We start from the raw sequence: 16,528 nt of genomic DNA, 5'->3' as shown, positions 1-16,528 counted from the left end.
ATTTTTACGCCAAAGTTGCGATCGTCCTCAAGTTGTGTCACATGTGGAGCTCACAGCGTAGCAGTTTCCGTGGTGTAGCGGTTATCACGTCTGCCAACACGCAGAACGTCACCGGTTCGATTCCGGGCGGAAACACATTTTTGTCGCACTCAACAAGACACTTGCTACAATCTCTACGGTGAACATTTAAATCCATTTCAAACGTCCAACCACCAGGCTGCAGATGGCTCAAATGATACATGAAACTCTTTCAGAAGCGGCTACTTGGTTTTTGTGCTTACCTGGAGGGCTGGAAATGCGCGGAACAGCCGCCGGCATGCCAGTAGTCGCCACACGTTTGCACGAAACGCAAGGGCTCGTCCGGGATTTGAACCCGGGACCTCCTGCACCCGAAGCAGGGATCATACCCCGAGACCAACGAGCCTTCTCGATGCACATGAGTAACGCCTCCGTTCTTGGTATCACCGTGCAGAGCTACTGCTCACCCAGCGTTCTCCCTGGCTGTTGCGGTTTGATTGTTGTTATCGTTGTCTTTTACTATAGCAACTTCTAGAATCGGACGGAGCTCGTAGCCGATGCCCTTGCTTACGCAGGAAAAATCTGTTGGAACTACGGTTTTCCAGGTAGTACAACGGCAAAACCGTCGTTTCCGTGGTGTAGCGGTTATCACGCCTGCTTTACACGCAGAAGGTCCCCGTTTCGATCCCGGGCGGAAGCACGACTTTTTTTAAACCCGTTTTCGGATTCCTTTTCCGAGATAACGTCACGTCTGCGTATGCAGGGATAATAAATGTCGTATGCTACACCGATATCGCGTTATTTTACTGTCAAATGCTCTTACTCCCATAGTGCACCGGTATTCAGTAACTCAGAACGCTCGTAGCCCCATTCTGGCCGGCAAAATTTAGTATCCATTTCTTCAAGACTACTTCAAGTTCGCTTCATACTGGCTTTCCTGAACTCTTTGCACTCGCCTTGTCACAACTCTGTTGAAGTGTGAACGTAACTAATAGTGAGAAACTCTTAACTACGCTCAGTCTTGTATCCCACGCTTTGGTTGACGTTGTCGCTAATCAGATGAAGGTAGACTGCCCCACGATTGAGCTTCGTCTCCAATCACGGTGCACACGTTCTGCAAAGACAACCTTTGTTTTCCGTAGCATGCAAGATTACTGTCGGCTCTTCTACAGAAATCGACCTATGTAATTTACTGGTATCAGATTCTTGCCATATCAAACGTCCCTTCATGACCGTAGGGCCACACACAGCGTGCTGCGGCACGCATCTCTTCTTCATTGCAGAGCTACAAACGTGGGTGAGCTACACCTACTCTTCAGCACGGTCAAAACGGTAGGGCTCGTCCGGGATTTGAACCCGGGACCTCCTGCACCCAAAGCAGGAATCATACCCCTAGACCAACGAGCCACCTGCTGCTAGCAGTGAAGGTAATCCCAAGCAGTCCACCTCCGAGGAACACAAACTTTCATGTAAATCAGGAAGAAAAGCGCTTTCTGAAGGCAGCGCCCACCACTGATGGCAAGAATATTAAAGGCAATGAATGTAGAGTGAATAATTTCATCGCGCTCTGCAGATGAACAGACGGTGGTGTTTCACTTTCGTCATGTGGTTTCTCAGTGTCAAGGGAAGGCAAATGCACTAAACAAAAGAACACCGGGAATCCGAAACACCAACTCATAACGAAAAGATAGCGGAATATACTGCAAGCAAAACTTCCAAACACGACTCCTGAAGGCGTCGGTGCCTTAAGAATTATTCCGTGCAGCAATGATCATCTACGAAGAGCCAACTGTATGTGTCGCTCCACCACGCAACTTTTTTTGATATCGTTTTACCTAAATTTCCATTACCTGTTCTTTACAAGAATACCGTGTGGCTTTCAACTGGTCTGATTCGTCCAGCAGCGATAGTAGTAAGTAAACCGACAACAGTATCATTAGAAGTAGGTCAGACACAAAAATCGGAGTTGCTCTGTAGCTAATGTTATTCTGCTTTCAAATGCAATTGTATGGCTGGGAGTAGTGGCGTACTCCTGTAATGCAGGCGTCCGGGAGGCCGTTGCTGTGGGAGACATCTGGGAACAACTACATATACGGCCTTTTCATTAGCTCAGGAACGACCGCGATGCTCTTATCGAGCTCTGCAGAGAGACCATACTGTAGTGCGGAATTTTCGGCTAGTGGTGGCTCGGGGTTAAGAGAAGTCGGGAGCTGTGAGCAAAACTACATCGGGAAACCGAAACAGACGACTCATAACGAAAAGATTGCGGAATGTACTGCAAAAGCAAACGTTGGAGAAGACGAACTCTGAAGCCGTCGCTGCTTTAACAATCATTCCGTGCAGCAACGATAATCTGGGAAGAGCGAAGGGTGGGTACCGCTCGACAACACAACAAAATTTTATATAATGTTCTACTTGTTCTAAATTTGCGTTTCCAGATCATCAGTAAAATACTGTGTGATTTACACCTGGCTTGCTTCTTCGAAAAGCGATATTAAGAAATACATCGACTGCAACGTCATTAGGGGTCGCGGGTCCGGGCGCCGGCGCGCCAGCGGCGGCCTGTCTAACGAAGTGATTGCTTTTGGTGACATCATTTGCAATAGCGACTGCGCGAATTGACGGTAGCTCGTACGGAAAGCAAGAGTAGCTGATGCTACCGAGGACTCGGCCGCGTTCATTGCCGACGACTTCTTGGGCTCTTATTCATGGTGGCATTCAGACAGGCAAGGGTGCTGTCGATTGTTAGGTACGAATGCGAAATTCCTGCATTGTGCGTTTCCGCAAAGTGATTTTTACGCCAAAGTTGCGATCGTCCTCAAGTTGTGTCACATGTGGAGCTCACAGCGTAGCAGTTTCCGTGGTGTAGCGGTTATCACGTCTGCCAACACGCAGAACGTCACCGGTTCGATTCCGGGCGGAAACACATTTTTGTCGCACTCAACAAGACACTTGCTACAATCTCTACGGTGAACATTTAAATCAATTTCAAACGTCCAACCACCAGGCTGCAGATGGCTCAAATGATACATGAAACTCTTTCAGAAGCGGCTACTTGGTTTTTGTGCTTACCTGGAGGGCTGGAAATGCGCGGAACAGCCGCCGGCATGCCAGTAGTCGCCACACGTTTGCACGAAACGCAAGGGCTCGTCCGGGATTTGAACCCGGGACCTCCTGCACCCGAAGCAGGGATCATACCCCGAGACCAACGAGCCTTCTCGATGCACATGAGTAACGCCTCCGTTCTTGGTATCACCGTGCAGAGCTACTGCTCACCCAGCGTTCTCCCTGGCTGTTGCGGTTTGATTGTTGTTATCGTTGTCTTTTACTATAGCAACTTCTAGAATCGGACGGAGCTCGTAGCCGATGCCCTTGCTTACGCAGGAAAAATCTGTTGGAACTACGGTTTTCCAGGTAGTACAACGGCAAAACCGTGGTTTCCGTGGTGTAGCGGTTATCACGCCTGCATAAGACGCAGAAGGTCCCCGTTTCGATCCCGGGCGGAAGCACGACTTTTTTTTAACCCGTTTTCGGATTCCTTTTCCGAGATAACGACACGTCTGCGTATGCAGGGATAATAAATGTCGTATGCTACACCGATATCGCGTTATTTTACTGTCAAATGCTCTTACTCCCATAGTGCACCGGTATTCAGTAACTCAGAACGCTCGTAGCCCCATTCTGGCCGGCAAAATTTAGTATCCATTTCTTCAAGACTACTTCAAAGTTCGATTCATACTGGCTTTCCTGAGCTCTTTGCACTCGCCTTGTCACAACTCTGTTGAAGTGTGAACGTAACTAATAGTGAGAAACTCTTAACTACGCTCAGTCTTGTATCCCACGCTTTGGTTGACGTTGTCGCTAATCAGATGAAGGTAGACTGCTCCACGATTGAGCTTCGTCTCCAATCACGGTGCACACGTTCTGCAAAGACAACCTTTGTTTTCCGTAGCATGCAAGATTACTGTCGGCTCTTCTACAGAAATCGACCTATGTAATTTACTGGTATCAGATTCTTGCCATATCAAACGTCCCTTCATGACCGTAGGGCCACACACAGCGTGCTGCGGCACGCATCTCTTCTTCATTGCAGAGCTACAAACGTGGGTGAGCTACACCTACTCTTCAGCACGGTCAAAACGGTAGGGCTCGTCCGGGATTTGAACCCGGGACCTCCTGCACCCAAAGCAGGAATCATACCCCTAGACCAACGAGCCACCTGCTGCTAGCAGTGAAGGTAATCCCAAGCAGTCCACCTCCGAGGAACACAAACTTTCATGTAAATCAGGAAGAAAAGCGCTTTCTGAAGGCAGCGCCCACCACTGATGGCAAGAATATTAAAGGCAATGAATGTAGAGTGAATAATTTCATCGCGCTCTGCAGATGAACAGACGGTGGTGTTTCACTTTCGTCATGTGGTTTCTCAGTGTCAAGGGAAGGCAAATGCACTAAACAAAAGAACACCGGGAATCCGAAACACCAACTCATAACGAAAAGATACCGGAATATACTGCAAGCAAAACTTCCAAACACGACTCCTGAAGGCGTCGGTGCCTTAAGAATTATTCCGTGCAGCAATGATCATCTACGAAGAGCCAACTGTATGTGTCGCTCCACCACGCAACTTTTTTTGATATCGTTTTACCTAAATTTCCATTACCTGTTCTTTACAAGAATACCGTGTGGCTTTCAACTGGTCTGATTCGTCCAGCAGCGATAGTAGTAAGTAAACCGACCACAGTATCATTAGAAGTAGGTCAGACACAAAAATCGGAGTTGCTCTGTAGCTAATGTTATTCTGCTTTCAAATGCAATTGTATGGCTGGGAGTAGGGGCGTACTCCTGTAATGCAGGCGTCCGGGAGGCCGTTTCTGTGGGAGACATCTGGGAACAACTACAGACACGGCCGTTTCATTAGCTCAGGAACGACCGCGATGCTCTTATCGAGCTCTGCAGATTGACCGGACTGCAGTGCGGAATTTTCTGCTAGTGGTGGCTCGGGGTTAAGAGAAGTCGGGAGGTGTGAGCAAAACTACATCGGGAAACCGAAACAGACGACTCATAACGAAAAGATTGCGGAATGTACTGCAAAAGCAAACGTTGGAGAAGACGAACTCTGAAGCCGTCGCTGCTTTAACAATCATTCCGTGCAGCAACGATAATCTGGGAAGAGCGAAGGGTGGGTACCGCTCGACAACACAACAAAATTTTATATAATGTTCTACTTGTTCTAAATTTGCGTTTCCAGATCATCAGTAAAATACTGTGTGATTTACACCTGGTTTGCTTCTTCGAAAAGCGATATTAAGAAATACATCGACTGCAACGTCATTAGGGGTCGCAGGTCCGGGCGCCGGCGCGCCAGCGGCTGCCTGTCGGGGCTGCTGGTGCCTCCATGTAGAGCTACTGCTACCGCTGGGCCCGGGCTCCTTGCCGCTAACGAAGTGATTGCTTTTGGTGACATCATTTGCAATAGCGACTGCGCGAATTGACGGTAGCTCGTACGGAAAGCAAGAGTAGCTGATGCTACCGAGGACTCGGCCGCGTTCATTGCCGACGACTTCTTGGGCTCTTATTCATGGTGGCATTCAGACAGGCAAGGGTGCTGTCGATTGTTAGGTACGAATGCGAAATTCCTGCATTGTGCGTTTCCGCAAAGTGATTTTTACGCCAAAGTTGCGATCGTCCTCATGTTGTGTCACATGTGGAGCTCACAGCGTAGCAGTTTCCGTGGTGTAGCGGTTATCACGTCTGCCAACACGCAGAACGTCACCGGTTCGATTCCGGGCGGAAACACATTTTTGTCGCACTCAACAAGACACTTGCTACAATCTCTACTGTGAACATTTAAATCAATTTCAAACGTCCAACCACCAGGCTGCAGATGGCTCAAATGATACATGAAACTCTTTCAGAAGCGGCTACTTGGTTTTTGTGCTTACCTGGAGGGCTGGAAATGCGCGGAACAGCCGCCGGCATGCCAGTAGTCGCCACACGTTTGCACGAAACGCAAGGGCTCGTCCGGGATTTGAACCCGGGACCTCCTGCACCCGAAGCAGGGATCATACCCCGAGACCAACGAGCCTTCTCGATGCACATGAGTAACGCCTCCGTTCTTGGTATCACCGTGCAGAGCTACTGCTCACCCAGCGTTCTCCCTGGCTGTTGCGGTTTGATTGTTTTTATAGTTGTCTTTTACTATAGCAACTTCTAGAATCGGACGGAGCTCGTAGCCGATGCCCTTGCTTACGCAGGAAAAATCTGTTGGAACTACGGTTTTCAAGGTAGTACAACGGCAAAACCGTCGTTTCCGTGGTGTAGCGGTTATCACGTCTGCTTTACACGCAGAAGGTCCCCGGTTCGATCCCGGGCGGAAGCACGACTTCTTTTAAACCCGTTTTCGGATTCCATTTCCGAGATAACGTCACGTCTGCGTATGCAGGGATAATAAATGTCGTATGCTACACCGATATCGCGTTATTTTACTGTCAAATGCTCTTGCTCCCATAGTGCACCGGTATTCAGTAACTCAGAACGCTCGTAGCCCCATTCCGGCCGGCAAAATTTAGTATCCATTTCTTCAAGACTACTTCAAGTTCGCTTCATACTGGCTTTCCTGAGCTCTTTGCACTCGCCTTGTCACAACTCTGTTGAAGCGTGAACGTAACTAATAGTGAGAAACTCTTAACTACGCTCAGTCTTGTATCCCACTCTTTGGTTGACGTTGTCGCTAATCAGATGAAGGTAGACTGCTCCACGATTGAGCTTCGTCTCCACTCACGGTGCACACGTTCTGCAAAGACAACCTTTGTTTTCCGTTGCATGCAAGATTACTGTCGGCTCTTCTACAGAAATCGACCTATGTAATTTACTGGTATCAGATTCTTGCCATATCAAACGGTCCCTTCATGACCGTAGGGCTACACACAGCGTGCTGCGACACGCATCTCTTCTTCATTGCAGAGCTACAAACGTGGGTGAGCTACACCTACTCTTCAGCACGGTCAAAACTGTAGGGCTCGTCCGGGATTTGAACCCGGGACCTCCTGCACCCAAAGCAGGAGTCATACCCCTAGAACAACGAGCCACCTGCTGCTAGCAGTGAAGGTAATCCCAAGCAGTCCACCTCCGAGGAACACAAACTTTCATGTAAATCAGGAAGAAAAGCGCTTTCTGAAGGCAGCGCCCACCACTGATGGCAAGAATATTAAAGGCAATGAATGTAGAGTGAATAATTTCATCGCGCTCTGCAGATGAACAGACGGTGGTGTTTCACTTTCGTCATGTGGTTTCTCAGTGTCAAGGGAAGGCAAATGCACTAAACAAAAGAACACCGGGAATCCGAAACACCAACTCATAACGAAAAGATAGCGGAATATACTGCAAGCAAAACTTCCAAACACGACTCCTGAAGGCGTCGGTGCCTTAAGAATTATTCCGTGCAGCAATGATCATCTACGAAGAGCCAACTGTATGTGTCGCTCCACCACGCAACCTGTTTTTATATTGTTTTACCTAAACTTCCTTTACCTGTTTGTTACAAGAATACCGTGTGGCTTTCAAGAGCGAAGGGTGGGTACAGCTCGACCACACAACAAATTTTATATAATGTTCTACTTGTCCTAAAATTGCGTTTACAGATCATCAGTAAAATACTGTGTGATTTAACCCTGCCTTGCTTCATCCAAAAGCAACATTAAGAAATACATCGACTGCAACGTCATTAGGGGTCGCGGGTCCGGGCGCCGGCGCGCCAGCGGCGGCCTGTCGGGGCTGCTGGTGCCTCCATGTAGAGCTACTGCTACCGCTGGGCCCGGGCTCCTTGCCGCTAACGAAGTGATTGCTTTTGGTGACATCATTTGTAAAAGCGACTGCGCGAATTGTGGTAGCTCGTACGGAAAGCAAGAGTAGCTGATGCTACCGAGGACTTGGCCGCGAGCATTTCCGACGACTTCTTGGGCTCTTATTCGTGGTGGCATTCAGACGGGCAAGGGTGCTGTCGATTGTTGCATACGAATGCGAAATATCTGCATTTTGCGTTTCCGCAAAGTGATTTTTACGCCAAAGTTCCGATCGTCCTACAAGTTGTGTCACTTCAGGAGCTCAGAGCGTAGCAGTTTCCGTGGTGTAGCGGTTATCACGTTTGCCTAACACGCAGAAGGTCCCCGGTTCGATTCAGGGTCGAAACACTTTTTCGTCGCACTCAACAAGACACTTGCTACAATATCTACTGCTACCGCTGGGCCCGGGCTCCTTGCCACTAATGAAGTGATTGCTTTTTTTTAATCTTTATTTCAACGACAATAATAATTACACATAATAACCCACTCCCTTAGTTGATTAGTGGGCCTTTATTATTATACAATGATTATTACAAATATGCAGCTCTTAATTCTGAGCTACAGGTGTTTCACAATAATGGGCACTACTAATATTATTGTCTATACCTACAATTAAATACTACTTCTTATCACTAAGTTCTAATATCTGCAGCGTCACATATATGCCAGCAGAGAGTATAAACCTACTGATAATTGCCTTGCTCTTCGAACTAAACCCGAAGAGCATGCCCCTGGCACTGGGCAGGCCAAGATGTTATTACGCTGCAGTTTCCTAAATGTAAATATCCTAGTCTAATTCCTACAAACTAGGCTTATCCTAAGTCAAATCCGGTGCTTTCCATTTTGGTAGAGTTGACCCCTACTCCCCCTATTCCTGCACGCGGCGGATCCCAACTATGATGGATAGTCGGCCAGTCCGCGCACAGGCGGTATGGGAACAGGGATCTAGACGAAATCGGTGTATATTTCTGAGTTTATGTTAATTCATGTCCCTCAGATATTCCATCAACACCTTACGTGATACCTCGTTTGCCAGAGTGTTAAGCAGTTGAAAGGTATCTTCGCGTCTCAGAAGTTGGTATGTGTCTTGGTTTGGTTGTCTATCTCGGAGTGTGGCTGCAACATCATTGAAGAGAGGACACTCGTAGATCACATGTTCAGGAGTACCTTCCGGGACGCCACAGTCACACGCTGGCGGTGCCTTCTTCCCAAACCGACATAGGTATGTCGGGTAGGGTCCATGTCCAGTGAGAAAGTGGAACAATCCCTTTGTTGGCTCAAAATACTTCATTTGCAAGCGTTCCCTCACGTCCGGAATGAACTGAAAAGTTCTACGTCCGGTTTCCTCCGTTTCCCAAGTCCCCTGCCATAATTCTTCTCCCCTTTTCATAATTTCCCTCTTATTTGCCACCCTCACCCCCATAATCTCTTCAATTTTACCTAGATTCCCCTTTTTTGCCCAATAGCAGGCTGCTTGCTCCCTTATCTTTATATCTAGTGGGCAGAGCCCCATTATGACTAACAGGGCCCCCCCTGGAGACGTTCTATAAGCCCCCACAGATCGTAATATCATACTTCTTTGCACCCTTCTCACTGCCATGGCAGGCACAACCCTCGTGAGTCTATGCGCCCAGACTCCCGAGCCGTAACCCACCACTGAGGTTAAGATACTATTATGATATAGTTTAATGAGGTGTGGAGGGAGGTGAAATCTTTTATGTCCTATGGAAATGAGGTTATTTAGAATTTGTAGGGCCTTTTGGGTTACGGTTTCAATGTGCCTCCCGAAGTTCCATTTCTCATCAATGATGACTCCTAAGTATCGTGTGTCACGTCTTCGTAATACTGGTGAACCGTCGATCCTGACTGTCGGGTTCCTGGTTAGTTGTCCTTTCAGCAGTAAGTAAGTTGACTTACTTGGTGAGACTGTCATTTTGGTGGTGTGGCACCACTGTTGAAGTTTGTCTATGGCCCTTTCTATCTTAGGTTCAATGTCTTCTCGGCTCCGGCCACCGACCAACAGGAGGAGGTCATCTGCGTAGGCTATCACCTCTAGCACATCCTCGCATTGTTGTAGATTGTCCAATAAAGGCTCCATATGGATGTCCCAAAAAAGCGGTCCAAGGACCGATCCCTGGGGACATCCTTTCGTGATCACTTTACTAACTCTCTCGCTAGAGGATGATAGCCAGACCTCTCGTTCCTCGCAATAGCTCCTCAGGCAACCATATAGCGGCCCTGGACACTCTTTCTCCCGCAAGCAGGAGAAGAGCGAAGGCCACCACAGGTTGTCAAAGGCGCCACTGATGTCCACCATGATGCCCACCACGTATTTATGCGGGGTTGAGCCGCAGACCTCGGCTGCTAGGGCGATTGCATCAGATGCCGATCGCCCCGGCCTGAAACCGAATTGCCTGCTGCTCATCCCGCACAAAACTCTGTGTGCCGCCAGTCTGTCAGCCAGCAACTTCTCAAATAATTTACCAAGCAAGTCCAACAGGCAGATTGGCCTGTATGACTTCACTTCCGCTGGATCTTTATCTTGTCCTTTCTGTATAATGACAACATTTGCCTTTTTCCATCTCCTTGGGAACTGTTGTTGCCTTAGGCATTCATTGTATAAATGCGTTAATGGCGCAACCAGCTGGGGGGCCAGGAATTGCACCACCTCCGCCACAATGCCATCTGGCCCAGGAGCTTTCCCTCTTTTGAGAGATTTTATGTGGGCCGCCACCTCCTCTTCCGAGAAGGGGTAGACCGCTGCATCGTTGTTATATTGCACTTGATCCTCCTCTCGCAGTTGCCGCTGTGCTTCAGTTTCCCCGTCCGCATAGTCATCAGGCAACAGGGACTGGAGGAGGACCCCAGCAGTTTCCTGCCAGGACTCCGTCATCCCGCCCCCGTGCCTGACAGTTGATAGCTCCATAGGAGAGCGGATTCTTTCCCTCACTAACTTGTAGGGAAGTCCCCATGGATCCAGCACAAGTTGACTGAGCACATAGCGTTCCCAGCTCCGTGTCCTGACCTCGCGTAGTTCCTTTTGGAACTGTTGCTTGGCCTCCCTATACCGCAACTGCCATCTTTGTTTCTCTTGCCAGACGACACTGCGCTGGTAGTACCTCCTTAGCCTTCTGACAGACTGACGCAATTCCTCTAGTTCAGGCGTCCATGGTGACGGAGAGGCCGCCATGGCCCTCCTCCTGGTTGGTACAGCAGCCCTCACCGCTCTAGTTATGGCGGTCACTATGTCGTCAGTTCTGTCGTTTACGTCTATATCTTGTTGTGCGTCCCCTCCCGGTATTGGAGGAATGTCGCACTCCCTCGCTAGCCGCTCCCAATCTGCTCTATTAAAGTTATATTGCAATTCCCACCCCATGGCCCAGCGGCACTCTCTATCCCCTATGGTGAAAGTTATTAAATTATGGTCGCTTGTGGTGGCATTCCCTATTACCTTCCAATTTTGGAGTATGTTTGTAACATTCGGTGTTGTTAGAGTTATGTCAATATTTGTCCCTTGTCTTCCTCCCGCCGTGTAGGTAGGAGGATTGCCCGGCCTATTAGCCACCACAAGTTGGGTTGCCATAATAAATTCTTCTACCTTCTCCCCATTTGCATCTCGTGTGCCACTGTACCACAGGGGGGATTTGGCATTTATGTCAGCTGTAATTATCAACTTTCTCCCCCGCAACGCCGTGGTCACTCTCGTTAGGTGATCTAAGTGTGTTTCAATATTATCACTGTACTGAAAGTACATGTTTATTATAAAGACGATTCCGGTTGGGGATTGCAACTCCACGACGTTGCAGTGGGTAGTTGTGAATTGAGAGAGCGTGGTGACTCTCAGGAGCTTATTTGTTATTATTATCGCCGCTTTCGGGACTTCTCCTTTGCTAATTACCTGCCATGTTGCGGCAGCAAAAGCGACCTTTCCAGCTTGGGAGTACGGCTCCTGTAGACAGAGCACATCCAATCTCCTCTCCTCCACCTCCCTTCGGAGTTCCTGCATTACGAGTCGGCTGTTATGTGTATTTAGTTGTCCTATGTTAAGCTTTGTCGTCAAGGGAAGTATGTATGTATGCGGTCATTTGGCCAGGTTTTAGACCAGTCAAATGCAATTCTTCCATTGGCTAGAACTGCCTGCTCGTAAATGTCGTCTAAGTTGAATTTCTCCCCTCTCCTTTCGAAGACTTTTCGTAGCAGGTCCCGCAGGGCTCCGAAGTCGGTGGGGAGATTCACTGATTTTAGTTGGATTCTGTCAACAGCCTCCATCACCGAGAAGGTTACCCTTCTTCCTTCTTCATGTCCTACACGAACCACATGTCTCAGGGCTGTGGTCAGGGTAGCCGGCTGTTCAAGTCTTGCTAGCTGCATAGTATATTCTAAATTAGGGTAGACCCTCACAGGATCCACAGGTGGCAATCTGACCACTGGAGTACTCTGTTCAGTGGAATTTATGCTGGAGCTAGTTACTTCATTTTCTTGAATCGGTTTCTCATGCTTGTTCTGTTGCTTTTCAGAGACTGTTATGGCCGCAGGATGCCCTTGCCGTTTCTGATGTTTTATCGGCTCTGCTCCCCGGCTTTCAGAGGAGGGAGCTGCTGCTATAGGGAGATCTGTTTGTATTGCTATGTTCACCCATTGGGGCTCAGTTTGAATGGCTATATCTGTTGTTTCAGGTTTTCCGGCGCCCGTAAGCGACCTCAGAAATAACTTGAATTTACTTGCCCTCATGGCGTCCCTCCTCCTCTTGCTCGGGGATTTGCGCTTCGGCATCCTGTTCGGTATGCCGAGTTCAGCCATAATCAGTTCTGGAGATTAATCTTTGTTCCAACATTCTGTATGTTGGGCAATTCCGACCTACAGCTCCGCAAGACTTCTTCCCTCTGCTTTTGCACGGTATGCAGATTTGTGTACCTTTACAGTCCTTACGATTATGGCCACTTTCTCCGCACTTGGTGCACGCCGGCTCCCTGGTGCACAGCCTGAGAATGTGGTCCAGGTCACCACAGTTGTGGCAACGAGGTACCACGACATAGTCTCTGGTGTTGATGGCATGGAAGCCAACATAGATCCTGCCCATTGTTGTGATGTTCTTCCACATCTGTGCTGTCACTTCAGCGACATGATGTACAACATCACGACCTCGTGGACCCGTTTTAAATCTAAGTTTAAAACAATTATTAAATTCTTCAGCGCTTAGATGCTCAAAATTTTGTGCCCTGATTGTCTCTGACAGCTCTTCATTCGTCATAATAGATGGCACGTCATAAAGTATGACGAGAGGATTTCTTTTTCTTGGTGGCTCACATTTCACCACTGAGTTCAGCTTTTGGTTCTTCAGCAGCTTTTCTTTATCCTCTTCCGAGGCAACTTCTACGATGACTGAGTTCCTACTCGGTTTGATTCTCTTTATCTTTATTTTTTCCTTCACAGGGTCCACGGTTTTCGTGAATAACTCCTGTATTTTCTTTATGCTTGTGTCTTCTCCAGGAAGTGTTCTCAAAAAGACTGCCGTATCTGGCCTCTTAGTTACCTTATTTATTGTCTCTCTGGTGGTGTTGGGCTTGGTGGGAGCTTGCGCTGCCACTGCCGCCCAAGTTTTCACTGGCTGCTTTCTTAGTCTATTGTTTTCTTTTACTAATTCTTCGAGCCTACCTTCTAGTTTTGCATGGACAATGGCCCAAGCTGCCAATTCATTTTTAATGGCTGACATTCCGGCTTGGCTGATCTTGCCATTTTTTACAGATTGCTCCATGAGCGTAGTTATTCTGGCAAGTCTTTGCATAACTGACTCATTCTCGACCTGTCCCAGCTCGTCCTGAGGAGAGGGATCAGGCGCAGTAGACGCACGTTGAGGCGCACTCGAATCACTCGTATCTGTCGTCGCCATGATTTACGAGTGATATAAAAAAGGTGGGAGCCCGTCTCTTACCCCGGACCGGCTCCTCTGGCATGGGGGGGGACTTCTTGCAGCTCGCCCACCGACCTCGCCCCAAGGTCAAGGGCCCTCTCGAACTGCCGGGTTCAGCGCGCCGTTGCCAGCGCACTGGTCCCCATCGATGGCTCCGTCATCGGCGATTTCACGCGACGCTCCTCGGCAACTACACCCCGCACTCCGGAGAGGCGGATGCACCTCTCGCCCTTCGCCGCCTACTAGCCCAAGTTTTCACCCTTCGGCCAAGGACCCACTCCTACTCAGGTGGCGGGCCGGTCCCCCAGACGTTCGGCGGTCTGGACCCAGTTAACCTGGCCCAGGCAGTGTCACCACCTCCTGGGTTTGGCAGAACACGCCCCGGTTACCCAGGGGCGCGGCGAAGCGCCCTTGCCGACTCGCGCCGCGATCCCACGCCGACGAACGAAGTCGCCGGCATGCAGGGATCCTGCTGGTCTGGGCCCTGCGAACAGAAAGGGACAGCTGTTCGTCCCTCGACACAGCTCCCCCTGTGCCACGCACCCTTCGCTTTCGCATCGGGTTGGGTCGCAGCTCTTCCTTTTGTCGCAAGGCACACCCGGGCAAGCCCGAGAAATGCCGAGCTTAACGTCCGGCACCACTTGAAGGCGGAAAGAGCCACTTGAGAAGGAGAGGCTATATATGACGCATCACTTCCCCTGTGGGCACGTCCGACTGGAAGCGATACGCCCCAGTGCGAACCCCTGTGCCTTACGGTGCGCCGGCGCGGACTGGCCCACGCCAAAAGGCGCACCGCGAGACAACAGGTCCCACGCCAGACACAATGCAGGTATTTCGCATTCGTACGCAACAATCGACAGCACCCTTGCCTGTCTGAATGCCACCACGAATAAGAGCCCAAGAAGTCGTCGGACAAGCTCGCGGCCGAGTCCTCGGTAGCATCAGCTACTCTTGCTTTCCGTACGAGCTACCGTCAATTCGCGCAGTCGCTATTGCATATGATGTCACCAAAAGCAATCACTTCGTTAGCGGCAAGGAGCCCGGGCCCAGCGGTAGCTCTACATGGAGGCACCAGCAGCCCCGACAGGCCGCCGCTGGCGCGCCGGCGCCCGGACCCGCGACCCCTAATGACGTTGCAGTCGATGTATTTCTTAATATCGCTTTTGGAAGAAGCAAGCCAGGTGTAAATCACACAGTATTTTACTGATGATCTGGAAACGCAAATTTAGAACAAGTAGAACATTATATAAAATATGTTGTGTGGTCGAGCGGAACCCACCCTTCGCTCTTCCCAGATTATCGTTGCTGCACGGAATGATTGTTAAAGCACCGACGGCTTCAGAGTTCGTCTTCTCCAACGTTTGCTTTTGCAGTACATTCCGCAATCTTTTCGTTATGAGTCGTCTGTTTCGGTTTCCCGATGTAGTTTTGCTCACACCTCCCGACTTCTCTTAACCCCGAGCCACCACTAGCAGAAAATTCCGCACTGCAGTCCGGTCAATCTGCAGAGCTCGATAAGAGCATCGCGGTCGTTCCTGAGCTAATGAAACGGCCGTGTCTGTAGTTGTTCCCAGATGTCTCCCACAGAAACGGCCTCCCGGACGCCTGCATTACAGGAGTACGCCCCTACTCCCAGCCATACAATTGCATGTGAAAGCAGAATAACATGAGCTACAGAGCAACTCCGACTTTTGTGTCTGACCTACTTTTAATGATACTGTGGTCGGTTTACTTACTACTATCGCTGCTGGACGAAGCAGACCAGTTGAAAGCCACACGGTATTCTTGTAACGAACAGGTAATGGAAATTTAGGTAAAACGATATCAAAAAAAGTTGCGTGGTGGAGCGACACATACAGTTGGCTCTTCGTAGATGATCATTGCTGCACGGAATAATTCTTAAGGCACCGACGCCTTCAGGAGTCGTGTTTGGAAGTTTTGCTTGCAGTATATTCCGCTATCTTTTCGTTATGAGTTGGTGTTTCGGATTCCCGGTGTTCTTTTGTTTAGTGCATTTGCCTTCCCTTGATGCTAAGAAAGCACATGACGAAAGTGAAACACCACCGTCTGTTCATCTGCAGAGCGCGATGAAATTATTCACTCTACATTCATTGCCTTTAATATTCTTTCCATCAGTGGTGGGCGCTGCCTTCAGAAAGCGCTTTTCTTTCTGATTTACATGAAAGTTTGTGTTCCTCGGAGCTGGACTGCTTGGGATTACCTTCACTGCCACCGGCAAGTGGCTCGTTGGTCTAGGGGTATGATTCCTGCTTTGGGTGCAGGAGGTCCCGGGTTCAAATCCCGGACGAGCCCTACCGTTTTGACCGTGCTGAAGAGTAGGTGGAGCTCACCCACGTTTGTAGCTCTGCAATGAAGAACAGATGCGTGCCGCAGCACGCTGTGTGTGGCCCTACGGTCATGAAGGGACCGTTTGATATGGCAAGAATCTGATACCAGTAAATTACATAGGTCGATTTCTGTAGAAGAGCCGACAGTAATCTTGCATGCAACGGAAAACAAAGGTTGTCTTTGCAGAACGTGTGCACCGTGAGTGGAGACGAAGCTCAATCGTGGAGCAGTCTACCTTCATCTGATTAGCGACAACGTCAACCAAAGAGTGGGATACAAGACTGAGCGTAGTTAAGAGTTTCTCACTATTAGTTACGTTCACACTTCAACAGAGTTGTGACAAGGCGAGTGCAAAGAGCTCAGGAAAGCCAGTATGAAGCGAACTTGAAGTAGTCTTGAAGAAATGGAT

At 49.2% G+C, this 16,528-nt stretch overlaps 10 non-coding genes across 10 annotated transcripts; 4 read left to right on the top strand and 6 right to left on the bottom strand.

Moving 5' to 3' along the window:
• Positions 1-352: 352 nt before the first annotated feature.
• On the bottom strand, positions 353-424 carry Trnap-cgg (transfer RNA proline (anticodon CGG)). The gene has a single exon. It is a non-coding gene; the product is annotated as a tRNA-Pro (tRNA).
• Positions 425-645: 221 nt separating this feature from the next.
• On the top strand, positions 646-718 carry Trnav-uac (transfer RNA valine (anticodon UAC)). The gene has a single exon. It is a non-coding gene; the product is annotated as a tRNA-Val (tRNA).
• Positions 719-1,353: 635 nt separating this feature from the next.
• On the bottom strand, positions 1,354-1,425 carry Trnap-ugg (transfer RNA proline (anticodon UGG)). The gene has a single exon. It is a non-coding gene; the product is annotated as a tRNA-Pro (tRNA).
• A 1,736-nt stretch (positions 1,426-3,161) lies between these two features.
• On the bottom strand, positions 3,162-3,233 carry Trnap-cgg (transfer RNA proline (anticodon CGG)). Its single transcript has one exon. It is a non-coding gene; the product is annotated as a tRNA-Pro (tRNA).
• Positions 3,234-4,163: 930 nt separating this feature from the next.
• On the bottom strand, positions 4,164-4,235 carry Trnap-ugg (transfer RNA proline (anticodon UGG)). The gene has a single exon. It is a non-coding gene; the product is annotated as a tRNA-Pro (tRNA).
• Positions 4,236-6,031: 1,796 nt separating this feature from the next.
• Trnap-cgg (transfer RNA proline (anticodon CGG)) lies at positions 6,032-6,103 on the bottom strand. Its single transcript has one exon. It is a non-coding gene; the product is annotated as a tRNA-Pro (tRNA).
• Positions 6,104-6,324: 221 nt separating this feature from the next.
• Trnav-uac (transfer RNA valine (anticodon UAC)) lies at positions 6,325-6,397 on the top strand. The gene has a single exon. It is a non-coding gene; the product is annotated as a tRNA-Val (tRNA).
• A 636-nt stretch (positions 6,398-7,033) lies between these two features.
• Positions 7,034-7,105, bottom strand: Trnap-ugg (transfer RNA proline (anticodon UGG)). The gene has a single exon. It is a non-coding gene; the product is annotated as a tRNA-Pro (tRNA).
• A 1,029-nt stretch (positions 7,106-8,134) lies between these two features.
• On the top strand, positions 8,135-8,207 carry Trnav-aac (transfer RNA valine (anticodon AAC)). Its single transcript has one exon. It is a non-coding gene; the product is annotated as a tRNA-Val (tRNA).
• A 7,804-nt stretch (positions 8,208-16,011) lies between these two features.
• Trnap-ugg (transfer RNA proline (anticodon UGG)) lies at positions 16,012-16,083 on the top strand. The gene has a single exon. It is a non-coding gene; the product is annotated as a tRNA-Pro (tRNA).
• Positions 16,084-16,528: the final 445 nt, after the last annotated feature.

This window comes from Schistocerca gregaria, chromosome 2, assembly GCF_023897955.1.
Source record: "Schistocerca gregaria isolate iqSchGreg1 chromosome 2, iqSchGreg1.2, whole genome shotgun sequence".
NCBI classification, from domain to species: domain Eukaryota; kingdom Metazoa; phylum Arthropoda; class Insecta; order Orthoptera; family Acrididae; genus Schistocerca; species Schistocerca gregaria.
This window is presented reverse-complemented; position numbering and strand designations above follow the sequence as displayed.